Below are 22,514 nucleotides of genomic sequence, written 5' to 3'. Positions count from 1 at the left end.
TATTAGTCGGTTGGGGATAGGACGGTAATCACACATACACCGAATAGTTGCCGACGAGAGTTTGTTTTTGGCGCCCACCATGTATGAATATGAATCGGGGAGGGAGTCGATTTCGGCCGAGGACACACTGTGTTTTGGCGCCCACCATGTATGAATCCGGGTGAGAGGCGGTTACGTCACGTTTGGGAGAAATTACAAACCTACCCCTATTGAAACCTATAGAAATCCAACAGATAGGCTTTGCGTGGCAGGTATAGGCAGTAGTAATTTCCATCTCGCAGATTTTGGTTTTGGGCGGTGACTGCGAATTTCCCCACTTCGTTCAAATTTTGCAGAGTGCACGTTTACCGTGCCAACTCAATTCGAATCCCGTTTGGATTCTATTTTTTTCGGGAAGGGTCCATTTTCAATTGGAATTACATTCTATATACATCATTTTTTATATATACTTTCAAAAGCACAACAAAGAATTCTGCTCCTTTATATGTATAATATGATTTACAAATACAACGATCTCAAAATCTTAAGGTTGAATTGGAATTTTTTTAACCAAATTATGTTCTACTAAAATGTATGGATCAGTAATATCTACATATTAAATAACATAGATGTGTGTGAATTCATATAAGTATGGATGTTTGATAGATCAATTTTGGTTCAAGTATGGATTACATGTATCATCATCTCGAATTCAAATATTTGAATCCCTTTTTTGTTCACCCTTTTCACGCGCATCTCTCTCGCATGCATGCTCCTTCAGGTAGCTATCACTCTCTTTTCTCCATCTCACCCGCACGCTCACTTCATGTTTCTCCTATCCTCGCAAACATGGTCTCTCGACGTCTCCCTTGAGAAGTGTCACACTCTCCCTATCATTATACATTACACGATTTTCATTATCTCTCACGTCTCTACTGTTCTCTGGTATCACAGGGTACCTAAGCTTTCTTTTTCAGCGCCACAAACACAGTCTCCACTCATCTTTCACTTTGTCTTTCTCTCTATGGGATTCTCTCACACACCCTATATGTCTCTACATATGACTCATACCACCAAAGTTAATCTCTCTCTCTCTCTCTCTCTCTCTCTCTCTCTCTCTCTCTCCTGTAGACACAACATTTCTTGCGGTCTCCTTTTCGTCTCCATCCCAGACTGACATTATTCATTTGTTTACCGATCAGACAACCCCGACCACCGTCTCCCCCCTCTCTCTCTCACAGACACACAAACACAACTCCTGCTTCCACTCCCCTTCCCGACTACCGTCTCTCTCTCTCACACACAAAACTATCGCTTTCGCACCCCAACTCGTATTTCTCTCACAAACATTTTATCGACTAGCTAGCCTCTAGATAGGTTTATACACCCGCACACTCATGCTTCCACTATCGCATACATGTCTCTCTCCCGCTCCTTGTATCTATGCAGATTTTTCTTCCCTTCTTGAGACATGCCCTGTCAATCATGCACACACACACTATTGCCTCATGTTAAGCTGATACCTATCGCACACACACTCCTTGTGTCTTTGTCACACATGTACTCCGTCCTCCTCCACTCCCCCTCTCTCTCAAACACACATGGGCTTTTTGCAACAACTAGGAAGATGCCCATGTGTTGCACGGAACATCAAGATGCATTTGTATGAGTAGTTTATCTTGTGGGGGAAAAGGATGAACGAGCGAAAGCCTTATTTGCAAATGTGGAGAGGTGTGTGGGTATCTTTTTGCAAAATTGCCATAGTTTCCTTCCTATCCGTCAGATATAGATCGTACGGCCTATATTGCAGGATGGCAGGCACACGATCATCACCGACAATGCTTTTTATAAGAGTACGGATAAAAAAAGAGTTGGTGATGATGGTGGGCCTGCCATCCTGCAATGTAGGCCGTCTGATTTATATCTGACGGATAGGAAGGAAAATATGGCAATTTACCCGCACTCTTCACCACATTTGCAGATAAGGCCTTCCCTCGTTCATCCTTTTCTCCCACAAGATCTTGATGTTCCATGCAACACACGGGCATCTTGCTAGTAAGAGTAGAAATTAGACATATGCCACTTCTCGAATCTTGAAACCAACAACATTCCTCCCTTATCTTATCAAAACCGCCAAAGGAATATATTTTGAGTGAAACATAACATATTTTTAGTGATATACATATTTCAAAACTAGACTTTTTTTTCTATCAAATCGGTGAATATGTCTTATCTACTTTGATCGTTTGGCAACGCATTAGCACATTGCTAGTCGTTATTATAATTTTTTGGACACCAGACAAACGGTGGAGTACATATATGAAGAGAAGAGGCTCACGCATGCAGTCGGCCTCTCGCTGTCTCGCACACATGAGTGTTACGTAAAGGCGATGTTAACAAATAAACCCTAAAACCCTAGGTGCACGATTGCTGCATTCGCGGGTACCGGGTACGTGGTGGAGCACCTTTGTAGGAATAGTCAGCTCGCGTGAAAATTTGATCCGTAGGAGTTGATGGTCGAGACCACAGGTGAACGACTTGGAGCGCAGTGGCTCGCCAGTTGCCACAGATCGAGTAGCGGTGTTTAAAATATCATTTTTTAGCGGGGTTAAGAGTTCCGATTTTCAATGGCGCGTTATAAGTAGTAAGTAGTTTTTAGAACGATTGGTATGGAGAGAAAATGGAATTCATAGTACTACGTACCTCCTTGGCGTATGGTTGTATGGGTGTATGTTGCGAGATGTTGAACCTGGTAGTTATAGTTTAAATACCATGGTTTAGATTTTGATGCTGGTTTTGAGTAATGAAAATCGGAAGGGGAAACCCTTCTTTGATTTAAAAAAACTTCTACCTCCATTCTGGTTTACTAGTCCCCATCGTACTTTGGGTCAAAGTTTGTCCACGAATTTTACTTGTAAAATGTGAATGGAAAACGAGATTTTTTTATAACCAAAAAAAGGACTGGAGGGAGTGATTGCTCTGACACGGACGCGACCTCTCATAGCGCAGGCATTGAACTGGCGCTCCGGCCAAGAGGGCCGTGATGAAGCCATGTACCTAGGGTAGGGTCATGGACCTGTCCAAGATACCCTCCCCAAGGACATCTCTAGAAGAAACCACCTGTCAGTCGACTCAGAAGTATTCCACTCGACGGACTTGAAGACACCCGATTATGAAGCCAACCACTCGACCGCCAGGAGATCTAAAGTCAGTCTGCATACAAACGGTCGGTCATTAAGTAGCTTTTATGGTCATCATAGCACTTTATGTGGGACGTTACGAGTAATCCCCGATCTTAAAGTACCTTAAACCCTGCATAACTGAGGGCCGGAGGGGTCTGGCGGACTCTATATAAGCCACCCCCCTCCTCAGTGTAAAGAGTTTGCACCCCTGTAACTCATACGCATATTATCCAGTTGACCGCCTCCGGGCTCTGAGACGTAGGGCTGTTACTTCCTCCGAGAAGGGCCTGAACTCGTAAATCTCTTGTGCATACAACTACTCCATAGCTAGGATCTTTCCTCTCCATTCCTACCCCCCTATTCTACTGTCAGATTTAGAACCACGACAGTTGGCACCCACCATGGGGCAGGTGTCTTAGCGACTTATTGGAGAAGTTGCGATTTTTCCGATCTCCTTCATCATGGTTTCAGGCGGAGTTTTGGTTGAGGGCCGTGAGATCCGTCTCGCCGACGACCCCGCTTGGCTTCAGGAGGCTCCACTCGACATCGACGCGCTCTCCGTCCGCGGGGCAACGCACTTTCGCGCGTGTGTCCGCTGTGTCCTCCTGCGGCAACCGTCGACCCAGTATCGGTCGACCCCTGTGTCGTCCTCCCTCCCTGTTTCCCGCCGGCACAAGCACTCCAGTCGGTCGAGGCTTCAACGGTGGGTGAGGCACGCGGTGGCCCGCCAGTCGGCCACCCCCCAAGTCACGGCGATTGAGCCCGACGAATCTCTCTACGTCCTGTTTGACCTATCGACTGGCTCCGCAGAGACTGCATCCGAGTGCGACAGCAGTGATCCAGCGGCGGAGGTTCTGATGGTCAATGGACCACATAGTCCTCCCAGCTTTCCCCGCGCCGATGGAGGCGACGGCGGAGGCAATCCGGCGCAGGTCCACGAAGAGTATCAACCTGAGCCCCTCAGTTCACTGCAGAGGGAAGAACTTCGCCGCTGGAATATGGATGCGCTACACACTCCTATCGTTGGAGAAACCCCTAAGGCTCGGGCCTTAGAGGACGCGTGCTTGGCCAAATTGGCTGAGCACACTCGACTGGAGAACCTCCAGCGAGCACTCGACGAGCGTGCGCGGCAACGGGTTCCAGACTCTAGTCGACGTCAACTCTTTCCACCACCGACTCAGGTATATCGAACTCCAATTCAGAATCTAGCAGCTGCAGCCCGTATAGCAGAGTCGATTCAGCCTTCCCGGTCAGAGGCTGGTAGAGGCTTGCTACAGATCAGAGATTTACTCCGGGCAGCGGGAGATCAAAATTCAGCTGTATCACAGTCACAGAATAGGATTCACAGCAGATCTGTCGCTGCGAATACAGTCCAGTTGGCCATTAGCCCAAGATCGCCCCTGAGGCGTGAGGAACGTGGAGGCTGGCGTGATGATCAGTACAAGAACCATGAGCAGTATGATCACCGATTCGATCATGATGATCGACGTCGAGTGCTCACCCCTCCCCCAAGAGGTGGATCGTACGCGCCTCGACAACAGGATGACAGACGCCAGCACAGTGTTGGGCGAAGGGTTCCAGTCGACCCCAGAGAACCAGGCTTTGATGTGAGATCCATTATCGTTCAAGGTTTGGTCGACAGGAATAGAGCTCACCGAGAAGGTGATGACAGAGATATACCCACCAGCAGCAGAGTACACGTCTCAGGACCAGAGTGTTTCAGCAGAGCCATCAGGGCCGCGGTGATTCCTCCCAACTTCAGGTTGGCGACTGGAGTCAGTAAGTTCACTGGTGAGTCCAAGCTTGATACTTGGCTTGAAGACTACCGAGTGGTTGTTCAGATTGGCGGCGGCAACGATGAGGTGGCCATGAAACATTTGCCCCTTATGTTGGAGGGTTCAGCCAGAGCATGGTTGAATCAGTTAGCACCCACCAGCATTTACACTTGGGAAGATCTCGCCCGAGTGTTTGTCAGAACATTTGAAGGAACTTGCAAGCGACCAGCGGGGTTGACAGAGCTGCAATCTTGTGTGCAGAAGTCGAATGAAACTCTGAGGGATTACATCCAGAGATGGATCACGTTGCATCACACGATGGAGAATGTATCTAATCACTAGGCAGTATATGCCTTCAAGGAAGGTGTTAAGAACAGAGAGCTAAGTCTAAAATTCGGTCGAACCGGGGACATGACTCTAAGTCAAATGATGGAAATTGCCACCAAGTATGCCAATGGTGAAGAAGAGGATCGGCTCCGGAGTGGCAAGTACAAGTTAGCTGCCCATGAAACCGGAGGAGGGAACTCTAGTCGGAAGTAGAAGCGGAAAGCCGAGCCAGCCGCTCGTGGAGAAGCCTTGGCCGTGACTCAAGGAAAATTTAAAGGGAAGCCCAAAGGGTCTTGGAACCCTAAGAAGGTGAAGGACAAGGAAGGGAATGCCGTGATGGATTTGCCGTGCCACATCCACACGAAGAAAGATGAAGAGGGCAAGTTCATTTATCCGAAACATACCACTCGACAGTGTCGGCTCTTGATCCTGCAATTCCAGGGAAAACAACCTAAGGATAAGGAAAAGGAGCCGGACAAAGTTGAAGACAAAGAAGATAGTGATGATGGATATCCCCAGGTCAATTCGACCCGGATGATTTTTGCTGATGTAGAAAGCAAAAGTCAATTGAAAGTTATCAACCGAGAGGTGAATATGGTTGCTCTGGTGACACCCAGTTATCTGAAATGGTCTTAGAGTGCCATCACATTCGACCAGTCCGACCATCCGATGGTCGACCCAGTCGTTGAAGGCACTCAACTGACTAAAGTTTTGATGGATGGTGGCAGTGGCCTGAATATATTGTATGCAGAGACGTTGAAAGGGATGGGCATTCTGATGTCCAGACTCAGTACCAGCAACATGAGTTTCCATGGAGTCATTCTTGGAAAGAAGGCTGAGTCAATCGGCCAAATTACTCTTGATGTGGTTTTCGGTGATTCCAAGAATTACAGCAAAGAAAAGTTGACGTTTGAAGTTGTGGATTTCCAGAGCGCTTATCACGCTATTTTGGGTAGGCCAGCCTATGCACGTTTCATGGCTCGACCATGTTATGTGTATCTCAAATTGAAGATGACTGGTCCCAAAGGTGTGATCACTATTACTGGCAATCGGAAGAAGGAGGAAGAGTGCTTTCAAAAAGGCTCAAAGATCATCGATGCTCAGATGGCGGTGGTAGAACTGCAGGAATACCAGAAAACTGCAGATCCGAGTGACTTGTTGCGAGCCAAGAAACCTGCTACGGAATCAGTGTTTCAGCCGTCCAGTGAGACAAAGCCGATTCACATTCACCCGATTGACCCCAGTGCTGCTCCGACTCATATCTCAACAACACTCGACTCCAAATAGGAAGAAGTGCTCGTCCAGTTCCTCCGTGAGAACTGGGACATGTTCGCATGGAAGCCTCCTAACATGTCGGGTGTTCCCAGGGGGCTGGCTGAGCACCGTCTACGAGTCGATTCAAAAGTGAAACCTGTCAAGGAACATCTTCGATGGTCAGCCATCCATAAGAGAAAGGCCATTGGCGAGGAGGTGGCTCCGCTCTTAGCAGCAGAGTTTATCAGAGAGATTTACCACTCCGATTGGCTCGCCAATGTTGTCATGGTCCCCAAGAAGGACAAGTCACTTCGCATGTGCATTGACTTCAAACATATCATTCGGGCCTGCCCGAAAGATCATTTTCCTCTCCCCCGCATCGACCGAATAGTCGATTCGACTGTGGGATGTGAGCGCCTGTCTTTTTTAGACGCTTATTTGGGTTACCATCAGATCCGTGTGTATGGACCCGACGAGATCAAAACAACTTTCATCACTCCATTCGGATGCTTCTATTATGTCACCATGCCATTCGGCCTCAAGAATGCCGGAGCCACGTTCATGAGGATGATTCAGAAGTGTTTGCTCACTCAAATCAGTCGGAATGTGGAAGCATACATGGATGATATTGTGGTCAAATCACGGAAGGGTTCCGACCTGTTGACTGACCTTGCTGAATCATTTGCCAACCTCAAGAGGTATGATATCAAGCTTAATCCATCAACATGCACATTCGGAGTTCCTGGCGGAAAGTTACTCGGTTTTCTCGTTTCCGAACGAGGAATCGACGCCAACCCAGAAAAAGTTGGTACTATACTCCGAATGAAACGCCCTGTGCGTGTGCACGATGTCCAGAAGCTTACTGGATGCTTGGCCGCTTTAAGTCGATTCATCTCTCGTCTCGGTGAAAAGGCATTGCCTCTTTACCGACTGATGAAGAAGTTAGAAAAGTTCGAGTGGACTCCCGAAGCTGATGCAGCGTTTGCAGAGCTAAAAGCTCTGCTCTCGACCCAGTCGGTGCTTGCTGCCCCAATCAGCAAAGAGCCTTTGCTGCTTTACATTGCAGCCACAGGACAAGTCGTCAGTACAGTACTTACGGTCGAGCGGGAAGAAGAAGGAAAAGCCTTCAAAGTTCATCACCAAGTATATTATCTTTCTGAAGTGTTGACCCCATCAAAGCAAAGACACCCTCATTATCATAAGCTTGTATATGGGATTAATATGACCACGAAGAAGGTTGCTCATTACTTCCCTGACCATTCCATTACAGTCGTCAGCGACGCCCCATTGTCAGAGATTCTGCACAACAGAGATGCAACTGGTCGAGTGGCAAAATGGGTAATTGAACTCCTTCCCCTTGATATCAAGTTTGAGGCAAAGAAAGCCGTCAAGTCCCAAGCAGTAGCAGATTTCATCGCCGAGTGGATTGAACAGCAACTACCGACTCAAGTTCACTCGGAGCACTAGACCATGTTCTTTGATGGTTCTAAGATGTTGAATGGTTCCGGTGCTGGGGTAGTGTTGGTTTCCCCCCGAGGATATAAGCTCAGATATGTGCTCCAGATCCACTTTGATTCCTCCAATAACAAAGCAGAATACAAAGCACTTCTGTATGGGTTGCGTATGGCCATTTCACTCGACGTCCGTCGCCTCATGGTCTATGGCGACTCAGATTTGGTGGTTAATCAGGTGATGAAGGAGTGGGACGTCAGAAGTCCAGCCATGACTGGTTACTGCAATGCAGTGAGAAAGCTAGAGAAGAAACTTGAGGGGTTAGAGCTCCATCATATACCCCGACTGAAAAATCAAGCTGCTGATGATTTGACAAAAATAGGTTCCAAGAGAGAAGCCATTCCCAGTAATGTGTTTTTAGAGCACATCCACACACCATCAGTTCAAGAGGATCCTTTCACCGAAGAAGCCCCGCAGCCAAAAAGTGTCACAGATCTGACTGAAGTTGAGGTCCCAGCTGTGGTCGACCTGGTCATGGAAGTTTTGGTCATCACTCCCGACTGGACAATGCCGCACATCGCGTATATCCTAAGGAAAGAGCCCCCGGAGAACGAAGAAGAGGGTCGACAGATCGTCCGTCGATCCAAAGCCTTTACCGTGATAAAGGGATAGTTGTACAGAGAAAGCGCGACTAGAGTCGGTCAGAAATGTATAACACCAGAAGAAGGTCAGATAATTCTTGACGATATCCACTCGGGGACCTGTGGTCATCATACATCCTCTCAGACCATTGTGGCTAAAGCATACCGAGCGGGATTTTACTGGCCAAGAGCAAATGAAATGGCGAATGAAATAGTCGACAAATGTGAAGGATGTCAGTTCTATTCCAATATGTCACACAAACTCGCCTCAGCCTTGAAGACCATTCCACTCATCTGGCCCTTCATTGTTTGGGGCTTGGATATGGTTGGACCACTGAGAACTGGCAGGAGCGGCTTCACCCATGTACTGGTGGCAGTCGACAAGTTCACTAAATGGATTGAAGGTAAGCCTATCAAGAATCTTGATGCTGGCACTGCTATCAGCTTCATCAGAGAGTTGACATTCAGATATGGAGTTCCGCACAACATCATCACTGATAATGGGTCAAACTTCGATTCCGACGAATTCAGAGCTTTCTGCGCTTCTCAAGGCACGCGAGTCGACTACTCTTCTGTAGCTCACCCCCAGTCGAATGGACAAGCAGAAAGAACAAATGGTCTAATTCTCAAAGGACTGAAACCCCGACTAATGCCCGATCTCAAGCATGTAGCAGGCGCATGGGTCGGCGAACTTTCACCAGTTCCTTGGGGATTGAGGAACACTCCTAATCGGTCGACTGTGAGAACTCCATTCTTCCTGGTCTATGGAGCTGAAGAATTTCTGCCGAGTGACCTGCTTCACAATGCACCCCGAGTCGAGCTCTACACTGAAGATGAGGCAAAACAAGCCAGGCAGGACATAGTCGACCTTCTAGAAGAAGAAAGAGAGATGGCCATGATCCGATTGACTATCGATCAGCAGGACTTGCATCGATTCCATGCCAGAAAAGTGAACAGTCGAGCCTTCCAAGAAGGAGACTTGGTCCTCCGAGTGGATCAATAGAAGCCACACAAGCTCGCTCCTACTTGGGAAGGCCACTTCATCGTCACCAAGGTTCTCCACAATGGAGCGTACCGTCTTTACAATGTCGATCGCCAGATTGACGAGCCACGAGCTTGGAACGCGGAGCTGCTCCGCCCCTTTTATACTTAAGTACTCACCCGGATGAGATGTAATAAAAAGTACCTCTGTAGTTTGTTTATCAAAGACAAGAGTGTTATAATTTTCCCAGTGATTGTTGTAGCTTTTGTTTAAATCCCCCAGTGGGTGGCTTAGCTGCGAATCTGTTTTCGCCTAAGTTTGTAAAAAAAACCTACCGAGTGACGAGCAAGCCTCTCACTCGGGGGCTTAGATGCGAAACCGTTTCGCCTAAGTATTTGAAAATCCTGCCGAGTGAGGAGCGAACCTCCCACTCGGGGGCTTAGCTACGAATCTGTTTCGCCTATGTATTAAAAAAGCCTACCGAGTGGTGAGCCAGCCTCCCACTCGGGGGCTTAGCTGCAGTCCAAGTACTCGCCTAAGTTTAAAAAATCCTACCAAGTGGTGAGCCAGCCTCCCACTCGGAGGCTTAGCTGCACTCCAAGTACTCGCCTAAGTTTAAAAAATCCTACCGAGTGGTGAGCCAACCTCCCACTCGGGGGCTTAGCTGCAGTCCAGTACTCGCCTAAGTATTTGAAATCCTACCGAGTGGAGAGAAAACCTCCCACTCGGGGGCCTAGCTACAGTCCAGTACTCGCCTAAGTATTTGAAAATCCTACCGAGTGGAGAGCAAACCTCCCACTCGGGGGCTTAGCTGGAGTCCAGTACTCGCCTAAGTATTTGAAAATCCTACCGAGTGGAGAGCAATCCTCCCACTCGGAGGCTTAGCTGCAGTCCGGTACTCGCCTAAGTTTAAAAATGCTACCGAGTGGTGAGCCAGCCTCCCACTCGGGGGCTTAGCTGTAGTCCAGTACTCGCCTAAGTATTTGAAAATCCTACCGAGTGGAGAGCAATCCTCCCACTCGGGGGCTTAGCTGCAGTCATGTACTCGCCTAAGTACTTAGTCCATTCCGATCCGCCAGGATGACGAGGTACAGGTCGACTGCTACCTTCTCCTTTGGAGCTACGCCACAAATACAACGTGCGCTCTGCAAGGATGAAGAGGTGCAGGTCGACTGCTACCTTCTCCTTCTGAGCTACGCCACAAATACAACATGCGCTCTGCAAGGATGACGAGGTGCAGGTCGACTGCTACCTTCTCTTTCTGAGCTACGCCACAAATACAACATGCACTCTGCAAGGATGACGAGGTGCAGGTCGACTGCTACCTTCTCCTTCTGAGCTACGCGACAAATACAATGTGCATTCCATCCTGATCCGCAAGGACGCAGGTCGACTGCAATCTGTGCTCCATCCCTACCTGCAAGAGCAATGAAGTGCAGGTCGACTGGACTTTCCACCTCAGAGCTGTGTCTCAAGCACTAAAGTATATTTCGAGCGAAGAACAAAGTTCGCTTGAAGTCAAATGCAAGCATATTCAACGATAAGCCAAGTTTAGATAACGTCCTACGGATTCGGAAGTGCTTAGGCGTCAAGCCTGTAAAAGTTTATCGGTTACAAAACCACTCGGCATTCCGAGGAAAATTTAAGACGAAGCATAGATGTTTTTTACTCCTCAGGTGGAGGACTGGAGGGCGCGACAAACTGGTCCAGGTCGATTCCGTCAGCAATCCGAGTGGCAGCAGCAATGAAGGTCTCGATGAAAAATTGGAAGTCATGCTTCTTGGTATTGGCCACTTTGATGGATGCCAGCTTGTCCTCTCGCGCATCCTTGCAATGAACAAGGACCAGGGACAGAGCAACGTCAGCACGGCACCTGGTAGAAGACTTCTTCCATTCTTGCACTCGACCTGGAATGTCATTCAGTCAAGTCATCAGAGACTCGAGGTCATTTTGAAGCGTCTCTCCTGGCCAGAGTGTCGTGTCGATTCGCGACACCGCAACCTTCAGTCGAGCAAGATAGTCAACAACTCCAGCAACACGAGACTCCAGTCGGAACACGTTCATAGCGGCCTCATCCTTCACAGGAGAGTTAATGGGGTCCAAGTTTGTCTCCAGTCGACTGGTCTCCTCCTCGAAGTTTTGGCAGAATTCTATAAACACAGTTCGAAGTTAACCCAACAGTTCTACGATGAGTTGATGATAACAAGTCAGTTGGATAAAAGAGATTACCTTCAAGCATGATGAATAGCTTCTTGGCGAGCCCTTCCAGATAAGCCTCCAGATCGTTCTTCTTCCCCACCAGTTCGCTAGCCTTGTCACTCAGAGCTATCTTGTCATTCTTCAGATGGCTGACCTCCTTGTTGGCCGCGTCGAGAGCAGCCTTCAGATTGGCGTTCTCCTCTTCAAGTTTTCTGACTGAAGCCAGCTTTTGTTCTGCGAGCTTTGTTTTGTCCAAAGCCGCCTTCTGCGCCTCAGCGAGGTCATGGTCCTTCTTCTTCAGAGCCCCCTTCAGCTTATCTGCAAAGTGACAATGAGATCAGAATCAGGAATGGACAGAAAGATAAAGACAGTCATCAAGATTCTCACCAAACATACCTTTTGCTTCCTCCTTCACCTTCGTAAAGTTCTCCTGAATAAGATTCAAGTCAAGATCGAGCTGGATATGTTTGTTCTCCAATTTAGTATAGCGACCACAAGCTCGCAAGATTTCCGCGAAGAGTCAGTCGACAGACATCAAAGACAGGTTGCTTCCGAGTGACTAAGAGAAAAATCGTAGCATTTCTAGGACTACAGCCAAATCAAATATTCAATAGTAGTCTCGGCGACTACACCCAGTGGGTGCACTCAGCGTGCCCCCACTGGTTCTACCGACTCGGTCCGACAAGTCGACCGAAAGAGACAAAGAAAATAGGTTCTTCAGACCATAGTCGACTGCCAGCAGTCGACTATAGTCTCGGGGACTACACCTAGTGCGTGCACTCAGCGTGCCCCCACTGGTTTCAAGATTCCATTTGACATGGTCCGACTAGACCGAGTGAAGAAGTCAGAGTGAAGAAATTCACAAATACGAAGACTACGGTCGACTGCCAGCAGTGCACCATAGTCTCGGGGACTACACCCAGTGGGTGCACTCAGCGTGCCCCCACCAATCCAAAAATTCAATCAACACACCCAGTGGGTGTATAGATACAAAGATCTTCGAAAAGAAGAGTTTTTAGATACCATATCCTAACAGAACAAGCAGTGAACAACTAACCTGGACGTTGCTCTGAAGAGCTAACCTTGCATCATAAGCCTCTTGGCCGGCGTCCCGGATCGCCTTCACCTGCTCCATCATGATCCCCGCCTGGCGTATAGCCTCCTTAGAAGCACCCGCGTGATCCTCTAGGACGTGGTGTGTGGCGAAAAGGGAAGGCGGATCAGCAGTCGACGACGAAGGTCGAGCACTCGTCAGCGGCACAGCAAAGGACACGGAAGTCCGAGTGATGTTGCCACCCTCCTGAACCAGCATCTCAGGCACTAATACAACCTGAGCGGTCTTGCCAGCCGGTGCCTTTTTATTCCTCCTCGGCCTCAGCGGCGCCTCGTCATCATCATCAGGGAGATCAATGACACGAGGAGGAGCTACAAGTAAGATTCAGAGTTAAAAGCGAGAATCCAATCGACCAAAAGTGAAACTAAAAAGATCGTACCAAGGTTGGAGGTGGCAGCGTCTTCCATTTCCTGGTCTTCGTTCTTAGCGGAGGTCTTAAAGGTAGCAGCACTGCAGATTTAAGAAACCAGTCGGTTAGTCAACAAATCGACCAAGTGTCTGTCCATGCTAAACGAGTAAACACAAGTTCTGTTATTACCCGGAGATGGTGGGAATGGTCATTCTCATCTTGGGCAAGGTCTTCGGCGGCTTCGATGAGGCCGCTCTTGGATGCTTTGGCGCTTTTTCAGTCGGCGCCGGAGAAGTCGTCTGAGGGCGCTTTGACGACTGCCCAAGAGGCGCAGTCGCTTGGCCACGCTCGTTCGCAGGGTCGTGGGTGAGCTTGGATAGCCTTTCCGAACAAGGAGGGTCGACTTCCTCCTCCTCCTCTTCACTGGAGTCATCGTCATCCTCTTCCTCCTCACCATCAGATTGCCACTCCTCCTCACTTTCACCTCCGCTCGCCCCTCCCTCCTCGGCTTCTTCCTGTGCCCCATTGGGTATCGAGTACATCTCAGTAGTGGCCTTGAAGACAACAAACTAGACAAAAGTCAGTCGACTGATTTTAAGCAAACAGAATGAAGAAAGCAGGATCACAGTCAAAGATGCAGGATTAGACCTTGTCTACTTCATATGACTGGTCGAGTGGAGGAATCCTCCTGGCTCCTAGGGGATTGTCCTTGTTCCCTGTGATGCTCGCCAGCCACCTCTCTAGCGTGGCATCCTCGACCTCCTCCGGGTGGATCCAAGTGGTTTCCTCAGTGCCAGAATACAACCACATCGGATGGTCTCGAGCTTGAAGCGGCTGAATGCATCATCGGAGGAAGACCTTCAAGAGGTCCATGCCGGTCACTCCGTCACGGATAAGTTGGACCACACATTCGACCAGCACCTTAACCTGCGCCTTTTCTTCCGGGATCACCTTCAAAGAGGAAGGCTTGCTCACTCGGTCCATGGAAAAAGGAGGGAGTCAAGTCGACTGCCATGGCGTCGGCTGGTCCTTGCAGTAGAACCAGGTCGACTGCCATCCACGGACCGACTCCGGTAGGATCATGGCCGGAAAAGAACTTTTTCCCCTCATTTGAACCCCAAGACCCCCACACATCTGAATCACTTGTGTTCTCTCATCACTCGGATTGGCCTTTTCCACCGTCTGGGAGCGAAAGGTGAAAATGTGCTTGAAAAGACCCCAATGAGGCCGACAACCCAAGAAATTCTCGCACAAAGACACGAAAGCAGCGAGGTACACGATGGAGTTGGGTGTAAAGTGGTGGAGTTGCGCCCCAAAGAAATTCAGAAATCCCCGAAAGAAAGGGTGAGGTGGCAAAGAAAACCCACGGTCGACATGGGTGGCCAAGAGGACACACTCACCCTCCTGAGGTTGCGGTTCCGACTCCTTCCCTGGGAGCCGGTCCGATCCATGGGGGATCAGTCCTTCATTGGCCAGGTCGTCAAGATCTTTTTGACGGATCGTCGAGCGGATCTAGTCGCCCTGGATCCAGCCTTGCGGCAGGCCGGCCCTTGATGAAGATCCGCCCCGACTGGTCGCCCTTCCCTTCGCCTTCGCTGTCACCTTCTTTGCCCGTTCCAGGGTCGCTGTCTTCTACTTCACCATCGTCATCGGCGAGATGTGCACGGAGCAGCAGCGCTGAGATGGAAGCGTATGCGGCGGATGAGTCTGAGGATGAGGGGGGGGATGAGAGTGCACTGTTTACAAACCCCTGTCCGGCGCCTTATATGAGGTTACTTCCGAGTGACTGACTTGTAGGCCCGGGCGATCCTGTCAAATCCCACAACAGTTGCACACGTGATATGTGGCGAAAAAGGTGGTGCGGTGCAATAGTCCCTGCCTTATCCCGTCCGATTACCGCGGCCTCCTCTGCCCCGCACGGTTCCCAAATTTTGAATCCCGCTAAATCCGCGAGCTGCAGAGAAACTTGTCAGACGGGAGATTTCCTCTGCCCTGTCTTTCGGAGTTCTCCAAGTAAATAAAATTCACTCGATGAATACAATGAATGGATCAAGGTGACTGAAAAAGAAGTTGGTGCCGTCACCTAAGGTCGTGGATCCAGAACAAGACATACTCATCGCACGAAAATGGGTCGGAAGTGTGTTCAACTCCTTCGCCACTCAAACCTCGATCCATTCGGGGGCTAATGATGAAGCCATGTACCTAGGGTAGGGTCATGGACCTGTCCAAGATACCCTCCCCAAGGACATCTCTAGAAGAAACCACCTGTCAGTCGACTCAGAAGTATTCCACTCGACGGACTTGAAGACACTCGACTATGAAGCCAACCACTCGACCGCCAGGAGATCTAAAGTCAGTATGCATACAAACGGTCGGTCATTAAGTAGCTTTTATGGTCATCATAGCACTTTATGTGGGGCGTTACCAGTAACCCCCGATCTTAATGTACCTTAAACCCTTCATAACTGATGGCCGGAGGGGTCTGGCGGACTCTATATAAGCCACCCCCCTCCTCAGTGTAAAGGGTTCGCACACCTGTAACTCATACGCATATAATCCTGTCGACCACCTCTGGGCTCTGAGACGTAGGGCTGCTACTTCCTCCGAGAAGGGCCTGAACTCGTAAATCTCTTGCATATACAACTACTCCATAGCTAGGATCTTGCCTCTCCATTCCTACACCCCTATTCTACTGTCAGACTTAGAACCACGACATGCCGTACTCGCTGCAGGCCCGGTTGAGCACGCCTCCTCGCCGCGTGCAACCAGCTTAAGACTGCCCCGCCTACCTTCATTGAATCTGCGTGTGTGCCGGCAACACGTCCTTCCGCGAGCCGACAGGCATTTTAGAACACAAAATATGACTAAAATATAATTAATTTATGCATGGTGTTGACTTGTTGTGCTCGCACTGGTAGCAGGAACTAGTAGAGGTTTTTCTTTATTTATAACTCTCCTCACATTTTTTTGGCTTTGAAGTGAATCATGGTTGTGGACATTATGTATGAATTTGCAGATATCTGTGAACATGAGTTTGATGTGGAAGTTGAACTTGGAATGTCAGGCTTGCGCGTGAACTATACCATGTCCAATGCTTCGTCTATTATTGTTTGGAAAGTAATTGCTGTTATTACATGACCCAAAAAAACATTTTGTGCCACATCAGCAGATGCACGGACATCACAACAGACATGCTGACTGGATAAACATTTGAACCTAAGCTATTATGAAGGAAATTTTGTATTGACAATAGTTTTAGATAGCAGGAGACGCCTAGACTGCTCTGCCTCTGCTAGCTTATTTCTGGCTTCTTCCATCTCTTCTTTGGCTTGGGTGAAGAGAGCATCTGATTGCTCTTTTCGCTTCTTCAGGAACTCAGCTACATTCTCAAGGGCTGCTGCACGCTTTCTTTCAGCCTTTACTAATGCCACGAGGACACGAACAGCTGACGACTCCACCTGGCTTGTGTGTAATCCAGCATCATCTGGGAATTTGCACCTTTTCTCTAATCTAGCATCATTAGGGAACTGGCACCTTGTGTGTAATCCAGCCTCATTTTGGAAACATGATCTCGAGGTTGACCATACTTCCCTTCTCGCAGGAACTGCATCGTGACATGAAGTTACTTCTTTTTTAGATCAATACTCAGAGCAACCTAGATCCATTTAGTAGAAGCCAGATAAAAAGAACTCAGAGAAGTGAATTCAAAAGGAAAAAAATAATATAAAAACAAACTACAAGGTGAGAACACCCACTTCCTACATCAAGCTAAAAACGAAAGCATTAGGACAATTAAGACTCTTCTTGTTACACATCAAAGAACACCACGCTTAAGAGAAACAGAAATTACAACATATACACATCAAAGAACACGAGGCTAAATGAAAGTAATTGGAAGGGTGTTACTTACCAAAGCTCGTTTTACAGGTTCGGTGCGGCTCCTCTTTAACTTGCCACGCTCCTTGAAGATGTCCCGAATATCCCGTGTTTGGTCTTCATTGCTCCTCTGCATGTTCACACTCGTGGTTTTAAAATCTCAACATGGCAAGAAAAATATACTACTAGTAATACTCGCGCATCTTGTGGGCAACATTAAAGCACTCCTCTGCCATGTTAGAGCATCTCCAACAGAATCGCAACGCGTGGCGCTTTAAAACAGCATTTACAGTACTGAGATCGAGAATTAGAGACTATAGAGTAGAGGATAGTTCTCAGCATAGATAGATAAAAAAAGATAATTCAACTACTCCTCGTCATCCGACTCCTCCTCGGTGATGTCCTCCTCCGACGTTTGACTATAGACGTGAAGATACCGATCATCGTCAGATTCCCAGGGCGACCCTGCTCCTAGCCTAATGTTGAATTGAGCGTCCGCTTTTCGCCTATGCTTGTCCTCGCGATAGACGGCTCGCTCCGCCCTCCTCTTATCCCTCTCCGCCCTCCTTTGCGCGTAGAACTCGCGCTCGTTGATGATGTCATGTGGGAAGTGTTGGCGCCACAGCGCCATAGCTTCCTCGTCCATCTCGGTGATGCCGAGACGGTGATCCAGCCTCCGGTTGTTGTGACGATCCTCGTCGGTGCTAAGCCGCGGCAGAGGCGCGAGCTCCTGCGCCTGCTCCCGCGTCGGCACGTTGGGTAAGTTCAATGTTCTATGAGGCCACCAGAGGCATCACGCTGCCGCGTCATATGCGCGGGCAACCTCGTTGGCAGTGTCGAAATTGCCAAGGCCGAGGCACATCCCGCGGAACCGGATCTCAGCGGAGAAGCCGCCGGAGGGGCGCGCGCAGACGCCGCGGTATCCCCAAGTGTCCCGGCGACGTGGCAGCATGGTGGCGCGGCAGCGGCGAGGCGAGAAAGTGCAGGGAGGGAGCGGTGGCGAGGCACAGAGTGGGGAGAGAGCGGTGGCAAGGCACAGAGCGGTGGGAGGGCATTGGATTTTATAAAGCGCGTCGGACGCCGCGCGCCAAAACTAGCGCACGCCCGGCCGCTTTTTCCCCCGCGCGCGCGATCCTTTCCCAATGTCTCTGCTATCTCTACTCTCTTCTCTACTGTTATATTTATTTTATATTTAATATTTAATATTTATCTCTACTGTCTACTTTTTTTCTCTATATTTTTTTCTTGCAATATAGGCCGTCCGATTTATATCTGACATATAGGAAGGAAACAAATGGGAATTTTGCAAAAAGATACCCATACCCCTCTCCAGATTTGCAAATAAGGCCTTCCCTCGTTCATCCTTTTCTCCCACTAGATAAACTACTCATACAAATACATCTTGATGCGTGCAACGCATGGGCATCTTGCTAGTTCTAAAAAACTTTCCATCATTTGCCACACTACTGGTTGCAGATGAAAAACCTACCCAAGCACAGCGCGATACAGGAGCGATGCACAATTACAAGCTGATATTCTGTTGGACAATGGAGGCTATAACCAATTACTTTTACGGGAACAATAGCACCCAGGAAATTTGAAGGGTAGGTATGAACAAAATTGGAACTACACATGTACTGCTAAGTGATTCAATACACACATTACCAATCGAGGAGGAGAACGATGCTCCCGGCAGCCTCTGTGAGTCATGGTAGGCAACGGGAGTCAGTTCATTGTCCACGACAGTGGTACTTCTGCGCTCGGCGTCGGCTTCCGAGAAGCAGATCCAAGACCGTGGAAGACGATGCCTGGGAAGAGGCTCCGGGTACGATGACAACGGTGGACCGGCTCCAGTGCGGCGTAGGAGGTTGTCGATGAGGCAGATGCGCTGCGGTGGACGAGTGCGCCAATGTAAAGGGGAGGAGCACGAAGGTTGCGGTGCCGTGGAGAAGTCTATTCTGCGGTGGGGATAGAAATGGGGAGTATTCAGGTGTACTACTCTGGGTGCCGGGGTGGGGTTGGCTGGGTAGGGTGAACCTGAAGTTACGGAAACAGCCCCCTACCAAGCGTCATCCGTAGGCCTGTTCCGAAGGCTATGATGGTAACTTCCCACTACTCGAATCAGGGTTGCGGGTGATTTTCCCACCGACCTCAAAATTTTGTGATACTAGACTCCCCGTGTGGCGTGTTGAGTGATTCGGCTAAGCAACTAGCGACTAGTAGTAGTAAACTCTGCATATTAGGTTTGACCGAAGTCAAACTTCCTAAAGTTTGACCAAGTTTATAGAAAAATATAAACATTTACCATACAAATATGTATGATGTGAAAGTACATTCAATACTGAATATAATGGAATTTATTTGTTATTGTATATGTTAATATTTTTTGTTATAAGCTTTCTGAGAGTTTACAAAACTTGACTTTGCGCAATGCTAATACACGGACATAAATAAAAACGGAGGGAGTACACATTTGTTTTCTTAGTTTGTAGTGAACTAATCATTTGCTGAAATTGTGAAATAAATATAGTAGGCTATTGACTTCGAATGTAATGTTATATACAATTCAATAGTTACAATCATTGTCGAAACCCAAGATGTATACAAGGTCCATAGTACTTCACAACATGCTCAAACTCACATAATCCCAGTAAAATGAGAATCTAAATGCATTTCATAGTTATTACTTTGTAGGATGCAACAAAAACAACCATAACTCTACATCAGCCATTATAGAAGGAACATTTTGACATAACCCAATGTGTGAATGAAAAGTGCAGAGAGAGCTTTTGAAGATGGAGCAGATAGGGTGGGAAAGATTGTATGTATGTGGACGAGAGAGTAGGGGACAAACCTAACGAGACCGAGACAGAGAGAGAGAGAGAAGTTAGGTCTGTGAGAAAGATCGAGACATGTAATATATGTGAGATGCGTGTGCATCCGGATTCTGTATACGTGGAAGGAGAAGAGACAACATGTTTAATGAGATAGCTAGAAAAACATGGATGAGAGGGGAAGGATCTCGTGGGTTGAGGGATTGACAATTTTGTGCGGGGGAGAGAGGGATTGGTAATTTTGTGCGCGCGGGAGAGAGAGAGGGTGGGGGGAGGAGCAGCCGTCGTCACATCACCCTGCTTCCAAATGGCCCCGCATTCTCTAGTGCGGTGTGGTCGCCGTGTTCGATCTGCTCGATGCCCTCTTTGATGATTGAGGTGTTGTGCATGTTGGGGTGCAAAGAAGCACAAGCGAGAGTGGTCGCTGTATAACCTTGCATGGGGATGAATTGTGTGCTCGGGGGAGGGTGCTTGTGTGTGTGTGTTGTGCTGTCTCTCTTTCTCTCTCTCTCTCTCTCCGTGTGTGTGTGTGTGTCTGATATTGAGAGGAAACAAACCTAAGGAGAGAAATGGGTATTCACAAAGAGATTGTACGGGCCTTGAGGTGGGCAGGGGCCGGGTGAGGGTGTCAAAATGTGCGCGTTGATGCATGTGTTGCATGCGATCGTGCGAGGGACGGACGGATCGAGAGAGATGGTTGTTGTGTTACGGATGCTCCTCTCCCTCTGTCTCTCTCTCTCTTTCACACACACACACAAGTAAACTAGAAGACCGTTCTCTCATGTATACACAACGTATCGGCATCTGTCTATGTCTCACTCATGCATGATCATTTGCACATTCACACCTCTCTATGTCTGTATCACACGCACACCGTCTCCACATTGCCCTTCCGCAACAACACACATATGGACACATACACACGTTCTCTCTCAGTCACACACACAAAATCAGTATTAAAAAAACTAGGGCGCACCTAAAACGTCCAAATCCAAATAAACACGAACTGGAGCTAAATTCAAATATATGGAAATATTGCAGCGTCAAGAACTTTCCCAGGAAAAAATAGTTGAGTAATATTCGAGGATTGTTTTCACACACACAAAAAGGTTCGGTGGATGTCCTTCGAGGGCGACACGGTGACGCACCGTTCGATCGACCGCACGGCCGCGGTTCACGTGCTTGCACAAGATTCCGTATCGTGGTTGTGGTACTAACTAATAAAAGCGCTGCCTAAGTCTAATGTTTACGTGTACTAGTACGGTTTTCTTTTAAGTTTGACCAACCTTATATAAAACTAAAGTAAGTTCCACACGCGCACTCATCAATATGCCGCCGCCGCCGTTGCGCATGCTGGCGCCCGCCTGATCCGGCCAACAATTTCTTGCCTATCACTGCCGTGTCGCCGCCATCCCTGTGCCATGAAGCTGAAGGCTCGCCCGCTCACATCGTCTGCAGTCCCTCCTCGCGATGCCGCCGCGCTGCCAAGCACGCGAGCAGCTAGTGGAGACACGTCTATGCATGCAGTGTACAAAGAGGAGGACGAGCACGTGCTCCAGCACGTCGGCGAGGAGGAACTAGCGTGTCATTGTCGTCTCCGCCCGCGCGTAGGAGGGGGGCATGGTGGCTGTCACGGCGAAAGCCAGTCACGCGCGCGTTGAGCCTGCAACCCGGGTGCGGACGCGGAATATACCTTCAAGACCTTGAATGCCATGTGGATCCTGCAATCTGAAGGAGCAATTTGTGTCAGTTGACTCTTGTGAGCCGTTTGATGCAACATGGATGGCTAGAAGGGCTTCTTCCACCTCTTCTGCCGTCTTCTTCCTTCGCTTCGTCGAACTTCTTTCACAAATCGACTGACCCAAATTATACTACTAGTACGAACGTATTGAGTACAATAGGAACACGAAGATACGAGCAGTAGTACCAACTGAAATAAGAACAATAGTAAGACATAGTACTAGTACTACTGTATGTACTAAAGAGTTCAAATAATGAGAAAGAACATAAACATAGTTCTGCTGGGGCCTCAGCACAATACACCCTTGAAAATAAACTAAGAAACTAGTCCGCTTGACACTGCAGCAGAACCAGCATGAGCGACGACACTGCCACCTACACGGAGTCCGAGTCCACGTCCTCGACTTCGTCCTCGTCCCTCTTCTTCTTCCTCTTCGCCGATGCTTCTTTGCTTGAACCGAACACTGGGCTCTGCTTCTTCATCCACCGATTGTAGATATTTAAACAAAGGTAGGCATCCATTGCTGCGTACAGGATGTGATCTTCATCTAATGTCTTCGACTCCCATGCATGATGAAACTCGTGATGAGGTTTCTTCAGTTTAGCGTACGAAGGATCAATCATGGCTGCAGCCAGGGTCGGCATTGAAGGATGAGAGGAGGACACCAGGCTTTCCTTCTGGAGATCGAAGGGCTGGCCTACAATGAGACCTATCCAACGCAGGACATCCCTGTCGTTCTTAAAGCCTACAGTAACGAATTTCACTCTTTTGTCCTTGAGGAAGTTCTTAGAATCCTGGGACTCAATGTC

This window comes from Triticum dicoccoides, chromosome 4B, assembly GCF_002162155.2.
Source record: "Triticum dicoccoides isolate Atlit2015 ecotype Zavitan chromosome 4B, WEW_v2.0, whole genome shotgun sequence".
NCBI classification, from domain to species: domain Eukaryota; kingdom Viridiplantae; phylum Streptophyta; class Magnoliopsida; order Poales; family Poaceae; genus Triticum; species Triticum dicoccoides.
The sequence above is the reverse complement of the archived record's forward strand: the minus strand, read 5'-3'. Positions refer to the sequence as shown.